This window comes from Salvelinus alpinus, chromosome 9 (genome assembly GCF_045679555.1).
Source record: "Salvelinus alpinus chromosome 9, SLU_Salpinus.1, whole genome shotgun sequence".
Lineage (NCBI taxonomy): Eukaryota > Metazoa > Chordata > Actinopteri > Salmoniformes > Salmonidae > Salvelinus > Salvelinus alpinus.
In genome coordinates, this window is record NC_092094.1 from 77,466,986 (window position 1) to 77,478,959 (window position 11,974).

Genomic DNA, 11,974 nt, shown 5'->3' on the forward strand with positions numbered 1-11,974 from the left:
ATCACAGCCATTAAACTCTGTAAATGTTTTAAAATCACCATTGGCTTCATGGTGAAATCCCTGAGCAGTTTCCTGTCTCTCCGGCAACTGAGTTAGGAAGGATGCCTGTAACTTTGTAGTGACTGGGTGTATTGATACACCATCCAAAGCCAAATTAATAACTTCACATTGCTCAAAGGGATATTCAGCGTCTGCTTTAAAAAAAAATTACACATCTACCAATCGGTGCCCTTCTTTGCAAGGCATTCAAAAACATCCCTGGTCTTTGTGGTTGAATCTGTGCTTGAAATTCACTACTCGATTTGAGGGACCTTACAGATAAGTGTATGTGTGGGGTACAGATATGGGGTAGTCATTCAAAAATCATGTTAATCATTATTATTGAACACGGAATGAGTCCATGCAACTTATTATATGATTTCTTAAGAACATTTTTACACCTGAACTTCTTTAGGCTTCACATAAAAAGGGGGTGAATACTTATTGAATCAAGACATATCAGCTTTACATTTTTTATTAATTTCAAAAATGTTCTACTAACAAAATGTCACTTTGACATTATGGGGTATTGTGTGTCAGTGACACCAAATCTAAATGTAATACATTTTTAATTCAGGCTGTAACACAACAAAATGTGTAAATAGTAAAGGGGTTTGACTACTTTCTGAAGACACAGTATTGCAATAAACGGGAATCCTCTGTTCTCCCTGCTCCCAATATTTATGTTTACAATTAAATGTATTACGTCAGAATGCCCAATGTTAGATTGTTTCCAATCAAATGCATGTATTAAGTTAGAAAGTTTTCCTATCAGTCTAATTAGCATTAACATTATGATTGGATGATAGCTGTGATCAAATCCTCTGATCTCCTCGAGGTCATTAATGACAGAATGTTCAAATTTGAAGATTGTTGAAAGGCCAGTCTCTTTGGCAATGACAAGGAGTGGCAATGAGTGGAATGTTAGCTTAAGAGACTGGTACTCAGGCTAATGCCAATCTCACTTTGTTAGGGTGACAGTTTGCACACAGTCATGCTAACCTCCTTCACCACATTAGACAATCTAACATTTGCACACAGTCATGCTAGCAGATTTATAACGCCCTATAGCTGTGGTTCCCACCCTTTTCTATTCAGGGGAACACAAAATCACCTTCTAAAGCTCTTGAGGACCACCATTTGCAGAGTAACGGAATATTGTAATATAAAATATATCAACGGTCGAATTAAGAATCAATTTTATCAGTGAATGTAACAGATTATAAAACGGTTTGGATCCTGGATGCTGTTTGGGTGATAACAGAGAGTTATTCATCACAATCCCTGCCCACTCGGCATACATTGGTTGAATTAACGTTGTTTCTACGTCATTTCAACGGCATTATGTTGAACCAACATGGAATAGCTGTTGAATGGACGTCTGTGCCCACTAGGTGGGTAATGCCTGTTAACCCTTGCACAGACAGGCTAACTGGCGTGTAGCTATATGACCCGTGATCCAGTTAAATAAAAATACATTTAAAAACAGCTGTCCCACAGCCCAGCCAGGCAGTCCTAGCTAGCGTGTTGCTATGTGACCCAACTACCCAGCACAGAGAATGATGTTAGTTTGGCTGTGTGACCTCCTTCTACTGACCTCAGACAAGCTAACATTACCTTAGTCATGCTATCATCTTTAACCCAGCACAGACAGGCTAACTGGCGTGTAGCTATATGACCCAGTAGGTTGAGCATTTATAGAATTCCCATGAGGCCTAATGCTCATTCATTAGTCTGCTTAGAGGTGGGGACATGCTACTCACACGCAAGCCTGGAGATCCTTAGACACATACACAGGCAAGGACGCATGCACGCACATACACACTACCCCACACACACAAAATGTTGTAAAGAATTAAAGATGCATGTCTTGGACATGTGTTTCAGTTTCAACCCACTGGAGTGATGCAGTCATTATTGTAGAGATACATAATTTCTTTCCCGCTACCAGGAATAGAAATATAGAAACTGCTAACAATGGTTCAGAGGTTATTCTGTGCAGATGTTGTTTTGCAAGAAATCAGTAAAGAAAGTATAATTTTTAGAGCACTAATACGCTCTGCCCACGATAGCGGACCTTTAATCAACAAAACCTATTATTTTATCCAGATACTCCAACAGCACTCAATCAACAAAAGCAATATTATTATCAGGAAGAAATAGATATCAATGGTATTTAAATAAATAATTGGATTATTCAAAATTGATTAAAATCAAACTTTCTTAATTACTTTTTGAAAACAAACAAATGTATTTCGATAAGAACCTCAACACTTCCATGTCCTGTAATTTCACAGTAATGTGGCCAAAAGTGACCCGGTATATTTTCAAATCCCACTGATTTTCTGTCTTGCCTCCTGAGACTGTTCTGATTATGTGGAATCCTTGAGATGCTGAGGGTGAATGAATAAGAGGACTGCTGCATAAAGGGATGGATATTGGAGACACATATTTCCCTCAGATTACACAGACCCACAAAGAATTCGAAAACAAACCCGATTTTGATAAATTCCCAAATCTACTGGGTGAAATACCAGAGTGTGCCATCACAGCAGCAAGATGTGTGACCTGTTATCACAAGAAAAGGTCAACCAGTGAAGAACAAACACCATTGTAAATATAACCAATATTTATGCTTATTTATTTTCCATTATGTACTTTAACCATTTGTACATCGTTATCAACACGGTATATATACAGTTGAAGTCGGAAATTTACATACGCCTTAGCCAAATACATTTAAACTCAGTTTTTCACAATTCCTGACATTTAATCAGAGTAAAAATTCCCTGTTTTAGGTCAGTTAGGATCACCATTTATTTTAAGAATGTGAAATGTCAGAATAATAGTCGAGAGAACGATTTATTTCAGCTTTTATTTATTTCATCACATTCCCAGTGGGTCAGAAGTTTACATACACCCAAGTAGTATTGGTTAGAAATGCCTTTAAATTGTTTAACTTGGGTCAAATTTTTCGGGTAGCCTTCCACAAGCTTCCCACAATAAATTGGGTGAATTTTGGCCCATTCCTTCTTACAGAGCTGGTGTTCCTGACTCAGGTTTGTATGCCTCTTTGATTGGACACGCTTTTTCAGTTCTGCCCACAAATTTTCTTTAGGATTGAGGTCAGGGCTTTGTGATGGCCACTCCAATACCTTGACTTTGTTGTCCTTAACCATTTTGCCACAACTTTGGAAGTATGCTTGGGGTCATTGTCCATTTGGAAGACCCATTTGCAACCAAGCTTTAACTTCCTGACTGATGTCTTGAGAGGTTGCTTCAATATTTCCACGGTATTTTCCTCCTCATGATGTCATCTATTTTGTGAAGTGCACCAGTCCCTCCTGCAGAAAAGCACCCCCACAACATGATGCTGCCACCCCCGTGCTTCACGGTTGGGATGGTGTTCTTCAGCTTGCAAGTATCCCCATTTTTCCTCCAAACATAATGATGGTCATTATGGCCAAACAGTTCTATTTTTGTTTCATCAGACCAGAGGACATTTCTCCAAAAATTACGATCTTTGTCCCCACGTGCAGTTGCAAACCGTAATCTGGCTTTTTTATGGCGGTTTTGAAGCAATGACTTCTTCCTTGCTGAGCGGCCTTTCAGGTTATGTCGATATAGGACTCGTTTTACTGTGGATATAGATACTTTTGTACCTGTTTCCTCCAGAATCTTCACAATGTCCTTTGCTGTTGTTCTGGGATTGATTTGCACTTTTCGCACCAAAGTACGTTCATTTCTAGGAGACAGAATGCGTCTCCTTCCTGAGTGGTATGACGGCTGCGTGGTCCCATGGTGTTTATACTTGCGTACTATTGTTTGTACAGATGAATGTGGTACCTTCTGGCGTTTGGAAATTGCTCCCAAGGATGAACCAGACTTGTGGAGGTCTACAATTTTTTTTCTGAGGTCTTGGCTGATTTCTTTTGATTCTCCCATGATGTCAAGCGAAGAGGCACTGAGTTTCAAGGTAGGCCTTGAAATACATCATACAAGTACACCTCCAATTGACTCAAATTATGTCAATTAGCCTATCAGAAGCGTCTAAAGCCATGACATAATTTTCTGGAATTTTCCAAGCTGTTTAAAGGCACAGTCAACTTAGTGTATGTAAACTTCTGACCCACTGGAATTGTGATACAGTGAATTATAAGTGAAATAATCTGTCTGTAAACAATTGTTGGAAAAATTACTTGTGTCATGCACAAAGTAGATGTCCTAACCGACTATAGTTTGTTTACCAGAAATTTGTGAAGTGGTTGAAAAACTAGTTTTAAGGACTCCAACCAACGTATATGTAAACTTCCGACTTCAACTGTACATTCAGCTATGACTACGTTCTGTAGCCAACTGAAGAAGTTGAACTATAACAATTTAAATTGTGCATTATTTTGTTTCATTAGCCTAAGTGTATGTAATCTTCCGACTTCAACTGTACATAATATGACATTTGTAATGTCTTTAGTCTTTTGGAACTTCTGTGAGTGTAATGTTTACTGTTAATTTTTATTGTTTATTTCACTTTTGTATATTATCTACTTCACTTGCTTTGGCAACGTTAACATATGTTTCCCATGCCAATAAAGCCCCTTGAATTTAATTGAATTGGATAAAGGGAGGGGGTTCCCGGGGAAATGGTTACACTGAGAGCCAGGGAGCGTGCTATCCCTCTATAATTTAATCACATTTGGCTGTCTCACTGTCCTCATCCTGCACAGCAAAGCACGTTAGGCACCGCAGTGAGACACACAGTTTCTCTCTCTCTCACACACACACACACACACACACACACACACACACACACACACACACACACACACACACACACACACACACAGAGGTTTGGGCAGTAACTGATTACACATTGTAATCAGATTACACTTACTTTTGAAAAACGAGATGATTACTTTTGGATTACTTTTAAATTCAGTAAAGATGTTTGTGAAAAAATACATTATGTCACCTTTCACAAACCAACACACTGAACACGGTCTCATGATAAGCAATACCTTTCCTTTCTCATCCAGTAACCTGTAAATTCTCCAGAACATCCTTTCACCATACAGCAGGTCTCCTCACAGTTCTATAAAAGACTGTCACTAAGTACTGTGGTGTGTACAGTATGTACAGAATATTGTGGAGTTCTACATGCCTAACGTAACCACAAGGCTGTAGGAAAATTCAAAATGATCAAAACAAATATTTCTGTTAAAATCGAATGTGAATAATAATCCAGCAATGACATGAAAACACTTTTTGTTTCTGGAACCCATTAGATTTCCATTTCTACATTTCCAGACATTTGTAGACATAATTATCACTTCCGTCATTATTCAAAAACAAAAGTCAATTGTTGTTAGAACATCTGTGGAACAAAAAGAGGACAGACAGTTCATTTTCTCTCAGAGCTTTGATGTTAAGGTCTGTTTTCTTCGCCCTGATAAACAGATTGCAGTGATTCAACCTTCTGCTCTGTGGCATGGCGGCGATCACCAGCCCAGACTATACATCAGCATGTTGTTTTCCCACATGCGAGCCAGGGAAGGTGTGTAGGAGGAATTGAGCCCAAAAGGACAGGGACGTATGTGTGAACAGTCTGGTGTGTGCGTGTGTATGCCCGTGTGTGTGTCTGTGAATGTGTGTGTGTGACTTCGTGAGCCCGGACAGTTGTGGCTAAGTCACGAGAACAGGAACTTCTTGCCAGTGTGCGTTTCTATGCTACATAATAGTATTATGCATTTAAATATAATAACGTAATACATCATATGTAATTTTATTAAGGTTTCTAACAACAAGACAACACACGGATTTTGCCAAAATAAAAACAGCATAATAGAAAAAGACTGGAGTTCAAGTACGGTAAGCTTTGTACCACCAAAACAAGTTATTCCCATAAACTGCATAATGTTGAGGGACATCCCATTACAAGCAGAGCGTATGTCTCCCACTTTTAATTATTAGTTAGCTATTTGTGTGGATTCAAAACAATGCAACACTTTGCCTCTGAAATGTAATATTTCCTTTCAAAGATAACTGTATGCTATAGAATTATAACAATATAGAGCAGTCAAAAGGCAAAACAATATCTGCAACGAAATAAAAAGTGAATATCAACAATATCAAAATCCAGCCAAAAGTAAAAATATCCAAAAGCAGTGCAACACTGTACTTGCCATTCAATCAAACAACTTAGCTAAACAAAGCTTGGCATCATGGCTTCCAAACTAAAGCACATTATACAGAGAGTACACATATTTCTATAAATATTCAAAATATCTATAAAATATCTGTAATACCTGAAACTCAAGCATTTCAAGGAAGGTGATTTTCTAATACTGCATAGTTCCCTATCCTACCTAACAAATATCCTTCTCTCAATTTTATAGCTATAACTCTCTTTTGACAATTTACTCCTATCAAACTCACTTAATATTGACAGAAGCCGAAGTGCTCACAAGAAGAAGGAAAGAAGAGTAACCCACCAGTCTCAAAATGCAGTCTTCTCTCAAACTTTTTTATGCTCCAGTAAGTCTGTCCTCCTTTCTTTTTTGCTCTCTTTCTTTCTCTCTCTCTCTCTCTACTTCTCTTTTTCTCTCACTCGTTCTTTTCCCCTCACACACTCACAGTGCTCCCTACAAACTTCTCCTCTCCTCCTGTATGCAAATCAGTTTTTATGACTTGAGAGTCGGCTGGAGACGAGGGAACAAGGGAGAGAGAGAGGAGAGGGAAGAGACCGAGCAAGGGAGAGGGAAGGAGGAGAGGAGATAATGGTTGAAGGCAGAGGACCAATGGGCCTGGAGATTAATGGAAAAAAAGGAATGAGGGCAGCACCAATGAGGCAAAGCGAAGGGGCGAGAAAGAGATGGAGGGAACGAGGGAGGAGAGGCAGGGAAGGAAAGGATGGTGAGAGAGTGCACAGCCGAGAGGAGAGACAGCGGAAGAAAGAGTGGAGTGGCAGACAGAGAGAGAGAGAGAGAGAGAGAGAGAGAGAGAGAGAGAGAGAGAGAGAGAGAGGAAAAGAGAGGAAAAGAGAAGCAAAGGACATGCATGGCAGGGGCTAGCTACCCCACTGTGACGGAGGGACTGCAGCAAAGGAGAGAACAGAAGAGAAGGGAGAGAATGAGAAGTGTGTGGCTTACCGTAGTGTTACTGGCATCCTCAGACAGCCACGCAGACAGACTCCTCACCCTGCGAGACGCACACAGCACAGCACACCGTACCGAGATTGATGAATACCAAAAACATCAAAGAAGAACGCCAAGCCGCCTGGTACCCTAAAGCAAGTGTGCGTCTGTGAGTGTATGTATGTGTGAGAGTGTGTGAGTGTTGGGAAGAGAAAGAAAGGGTTGAGGAAGACTAAAAATACTGTCACTTCTCTCTGTTCCAGCCTGGATTTGTTCTCTCGCTCTCGCTCTCGCTCTCTGTATATGTATGTATATGAGTAGAACATGTATCCCTGTTTCTCTACCTCTCCCACAATCTAGCTCTACTGCTCTCTCTCTCTATCTCTCTTTCTCTTTCTGCCTCTCTCTCGCTCCTACAACTATTCAGGATTGCAGACTGTCTGCTCCCAGCGTCAGTTCTTCCCACGGGCCCTGGGTCTCAGGAGGGAGGGAGGGGGGGTGTGACAAGTCTGCGGTTCAGCTGTAAGGGGAACCTTGAGCAGTAAGATGGTAGAATATAGAGGAAGGCTGCTGAATTGTACTTCACACAGTTAATTAAGGCTGTTTTCCAGGCTGGGCTTTAAAATGAACTATGTTGAGCAGCAGCATGGTGGAGGAGACAAGATAAATCACTTGGGAAGCAGGCTAGCCTTGTTCTCAGCCAACACAGGGAGTCAGGAGAACCTATTGGCCCAAACCTAGGACATATTTACAGTATAATCATGTCCTGTCGTAGAGTGCTGACATTCATAGCCACTCTTGTGTGAATGAAAAGTGAATAACAGAACATGAATTTTCATATTTACCCAGATATGCAAATGCAGGTATGCTAATTTGGTCCCTGAGACATCATCATAATTAGATTAGAAATGAGATTCATTTCAGACCGGCAGAAGTGCTAATTCGACTGGTGAGTTCGAATGAATTGCCAAAGTAGCTATTAGTAAAAAGGATTCCAAAAGGGTTCTTCGGCTGTCCCCATAGGAGAACCCTTTATGGTTCTAGGTAAAACCCTTTTCGCTTCCAGGCAGAACTCTTTTGGACTCCATGTAAGACCCTCTGTGGAAAGGGATCTACATGGATCTCAAAAGGGTTCTACCTGGAACCAAAATGGATTCTTCAAAGGGTTCTCCTATGGGGACAGCCGAAGAACCCTTTTAGGTTCAAAGCACCTTTTCTTCTAAGAGTGTAGCTTGGGACAACAACCATGAGAGAATGTAGGCTGGATATTATTCCATTCATTTTTTCCACCAATCTTTACATTGTTCATATTCAAAAGAATAGTTATAGGAAAATACACGAGGACAAGAGAAAATAAGACAGTTTATGAAAACACCACAAAATACTAAATATTTTGCTCTTTGAGTATAGCCTATCTACAGTATGATAGATTCATCTGATATTCTGTTTTGATCACCAAAATAACAATTAACAAATCATACATTTAGTAGAATCAACAAGCAGAGAGCTTTCTTTAGTAATGCTGCCAGGCTAGCAGTGAGTGACTAGGCATGATAAGTACTCCAGTGGATTGGGACATGGGAGCCCTGAGGGGACTCAGTATTATCATTTCAAATTCGTATTTGGGTATGTTAATGCCAATCAAGCACAATTCATTTACTTTGCAGTCAGGGGTCACAAACAAACAAACAAAAAGGTAAAATAATGTGTGTTTAAAAAATAACAATTTATTTGACTGAAATAATAAGAAAATCATCACATCAAATCATGAATGTTTAAATTAATTTATAATGCAACCAACAGTTTTCTATTTTCAACCCCTTCCGTGCGCTGGAGGCTAGTGCAAGCTTCAAATTGAGAACAGTTAACCAGCATCTCGTCATTGAGTTGTAGGTTATAATTTGTAGATTGTGTGCTTTGCTGTCATATAAGGAGATCTTTCTCCTAGTGACCGGGTACTGTACAGTAGGTCCCTCACATCGCAGTAGGTCCCTCACGTCGCAGTAAGTCCCTCTCACCAGAGACAGGAGAAGGCGGCAATTGGCGGCAGACAGCTCCAGGTGCTGAAAAGGACAGACAGGACTACGAGGGAGAAACCTGCGGCAAATCACCACGTCAAACTCAAGCCGTGAGATGATGGTAAGAGGAGGACGAGAAAGAAATAGCGGACAGCACAGGGGGATAGAGGGGAGATAGAGATAGAGACTTGAGCGGGTGAGACGAGTGGAGTAACAGACAGTCAAACCCCGAGCCAGTAGATTTCACGCGCACAAAGGCAGCTGGACCCAAATCCCTCCCGTAATCACGTTAATGAGATTAATCAGCAAATTAGCTGCAGTCAAATGTCAGAACGGGCCGTGGAAAGCCGACGAGAGAGTAATTAACGGAGCCCAGTGACGGCGAAAGCGCCTCCATCAGAAAAGAAGTGGCGGATATCCCCTAATTCTTACTCTAACGGGACAGGGATGTGTGTTGTGTAAGGCTAGACGAAGTAGCCCAATTAATCCCCCCAAAAGTAGGTCAAGTTGTGAACAGCACACCTAGCCTCATAAAAACAGTTCAATAAATGAAGTTAAAATCCCAAACCGGAAATAACCCCAGTGATAAATTAAGCTTGCAGTTTCCTAAAGGGCATGGTCAGTGGCGTAGCCCAGTTAAGCGGGGCTGTTTTAGAGCTCAGGGATTCTTGAAAGAAGGGACAGTCCCAAATAGTTGTCTTAATATTATCAACATTTGAAATATATGTTTTGATAGACCAAAGTATCAGTAAAGGAACAACCTCCCCAAAAACATTTTGTCATGAAGTGCAACTAACTGGATTTATGTCAGCTCCATCAGACACCATAAAAGGCATTTCATTTTTACAGTTATTGTCCAACAAGTGTTTAAAGGCCTTGAATGTTATATTATTCAAATACGTAATACAAATCTCCAAACATATCTATTTTTTGTTTTATACTGTATCACTATTCAATACTCCAGGGCTAATTTCGTTAGTATTTTGGCATGTTTTCTAGATTTAGAACATAAAACATGTATAATGCAAACCTTATCACTCAGATCTAGCACAGCAAATACTCAAGTTGTTTAAGCATATGTTGCAGATCTGTGATTACAGTATCTGTTCACAATATTGACAAAAAACCGATCTTAAGGGCGTCACCCATCAATGACGGAGCTGCTACTGAAAACAGACATATTTTTCCCTCTAAAAATACAATTAAATGTAGCATACAGTACCAGTCAAAAGTTTGAACACACCTACTCATTCAAGGGTTTTTCTTTATTTTTACTATTTTCTATATTGTAGAATAATAGTGAAGACAACAAAACTATGAAATAACACATATGAATCATGTAGTAACCAAAAAAGTTTCACAAATCAAATATATTTTATATTTGAGATTCTTCAAAGTAGCCATCCTTTGCCTTGATGACAGCTTTGCACACTTTGGCATTCTCTCAACCAGCTTCATGAGGAATGCTTTCCCAATTTTCTATTTTGACTTGTTAATACTTTTTTGGTTACTACATGATTCCATATGTGTTATTTCATAGTTTTGATATCTTCACTATTATTCTACAATGTAGAAAATAGTAAAAATATAAAGAAAAACTCTTGAGTTTTGTATAGGTGTGTATAAACTTTTGACTGGTACTGTATTTCAACCAAAGTGCTGTCAACTTTGTTCCTAGGGCAACTCTGCCCAGGGGATAGAAGGAATATGTTTGGCTTGCTCAAGGTCAATTGTTGGAATTACCAGATTCAGTAATCGCATTCGCAGCACTATTGCTTGCTACTACGAACCTAACAATGGGTAAGCTACTTAATGTTACTTTTACAAATACTTTTTTTTAGGTAACAACCACCTTACAGTGCTAAATATGCCCTGACTAATACAACAATAATAACAACCAGTGTCAAACAACAGTAGCAATAGCTAGCTGACGTTAGCTAGCTAGGTGGGTGGGTCGTCAATCCATGTAGCTAACTCACTAGCTGGCTAGATAACTATGTTAGTCAGGGCAGCTTGTAACATCAGTAAGAAGCTTGTTTTTTTGTGACAGATAATCATACAGCTTGCTAGCTAACACAGCCACCTAGCTTGCTGTGTACCGTTAGTTCATAGCTAGCTAGATGAGTCGTCAACCCATGTAGCTCGCTATGTTAGGTATCTATGTTAGCTAGCTAACTCACTACCTAGCTAGATAACTAGCTGTTAGCCAGGGCAGCTTGCAACATCAGTAAGAAGCTTGCTGTGAAACATTAGTTTTTGCAACTAGTAAGCCAGCTAGCTTGATGCAAAGTCTTCGAACAACAGTTGAACAGATCCGCATAGCTAGCTACATCAATAGTCACTCTTTCCGCTATAGTAGTTTAGCAGTGGCGCTAAATCGCTGTTGCCACTCCCAAAAATATGATTTTTTTTTAATTGGGGGGAGGGAAAACGATCTCAATCGACATCAAAATTATTAAAACCAAATCGAAACTGTGTTGAAATTGACTCTTGTAAAACCTTACGGTGCTCACATTTATCTTGGGACAGTCTTTATTCATAGTGTAGATGCAGATGGTGTCTTCTATTCAGTATATATCAGCCTCAAGATCAGCTTCATCTCAGTGATTGAATGTTAGTGTGCACAAGTGAGGCCAACAAAGCTTATTGAGTTCTACCATCTGTCTCATCTTGTCAAACTAGTGTATAGCTAGCTAGCTTGAGGGGAGCGCTGGTATGAGCAGTAAAATGGCAAAATGCCTATAATATTATACAGTTGAAGTCGGAAGTTTACATACACCTTAGCCA

General features: G+C 39.8%; 1 protein-coding gene across 9 annotated transcripts in view; it reads right to left on the reverse strand.

Moving 5' to 3' along the window:
* LOC139530662 (myelin transcription factor 1-like protein) overlaps positions 1-7,570 on the reverse strand; it is a 140,007-nt gene extending 132,437 nt beyond the window's left edge. For 4 of the 9 annotated variants that reach the window (XR_011666095.1, XR_011666096.1, XM_071327255.1 and 1 more), the window contains exon 1: positions 6,528-6,997. The gene's annotated coding sequence lies outside the window, so the exon portion shown is untranslated. Of the gene's footprint in view, positions 1-6,527; positions 6,998-7,184 lie in introns of those variants that run through there. The other 5 variants (XM_071327254.1, XM_071327252.1, XM_071327251.1 and 2 more) reach the window with 2 other exon arrangements.
* Between the last annotated feature and the right edge of the window lie 4,404 nt (positions 7,571-11,974).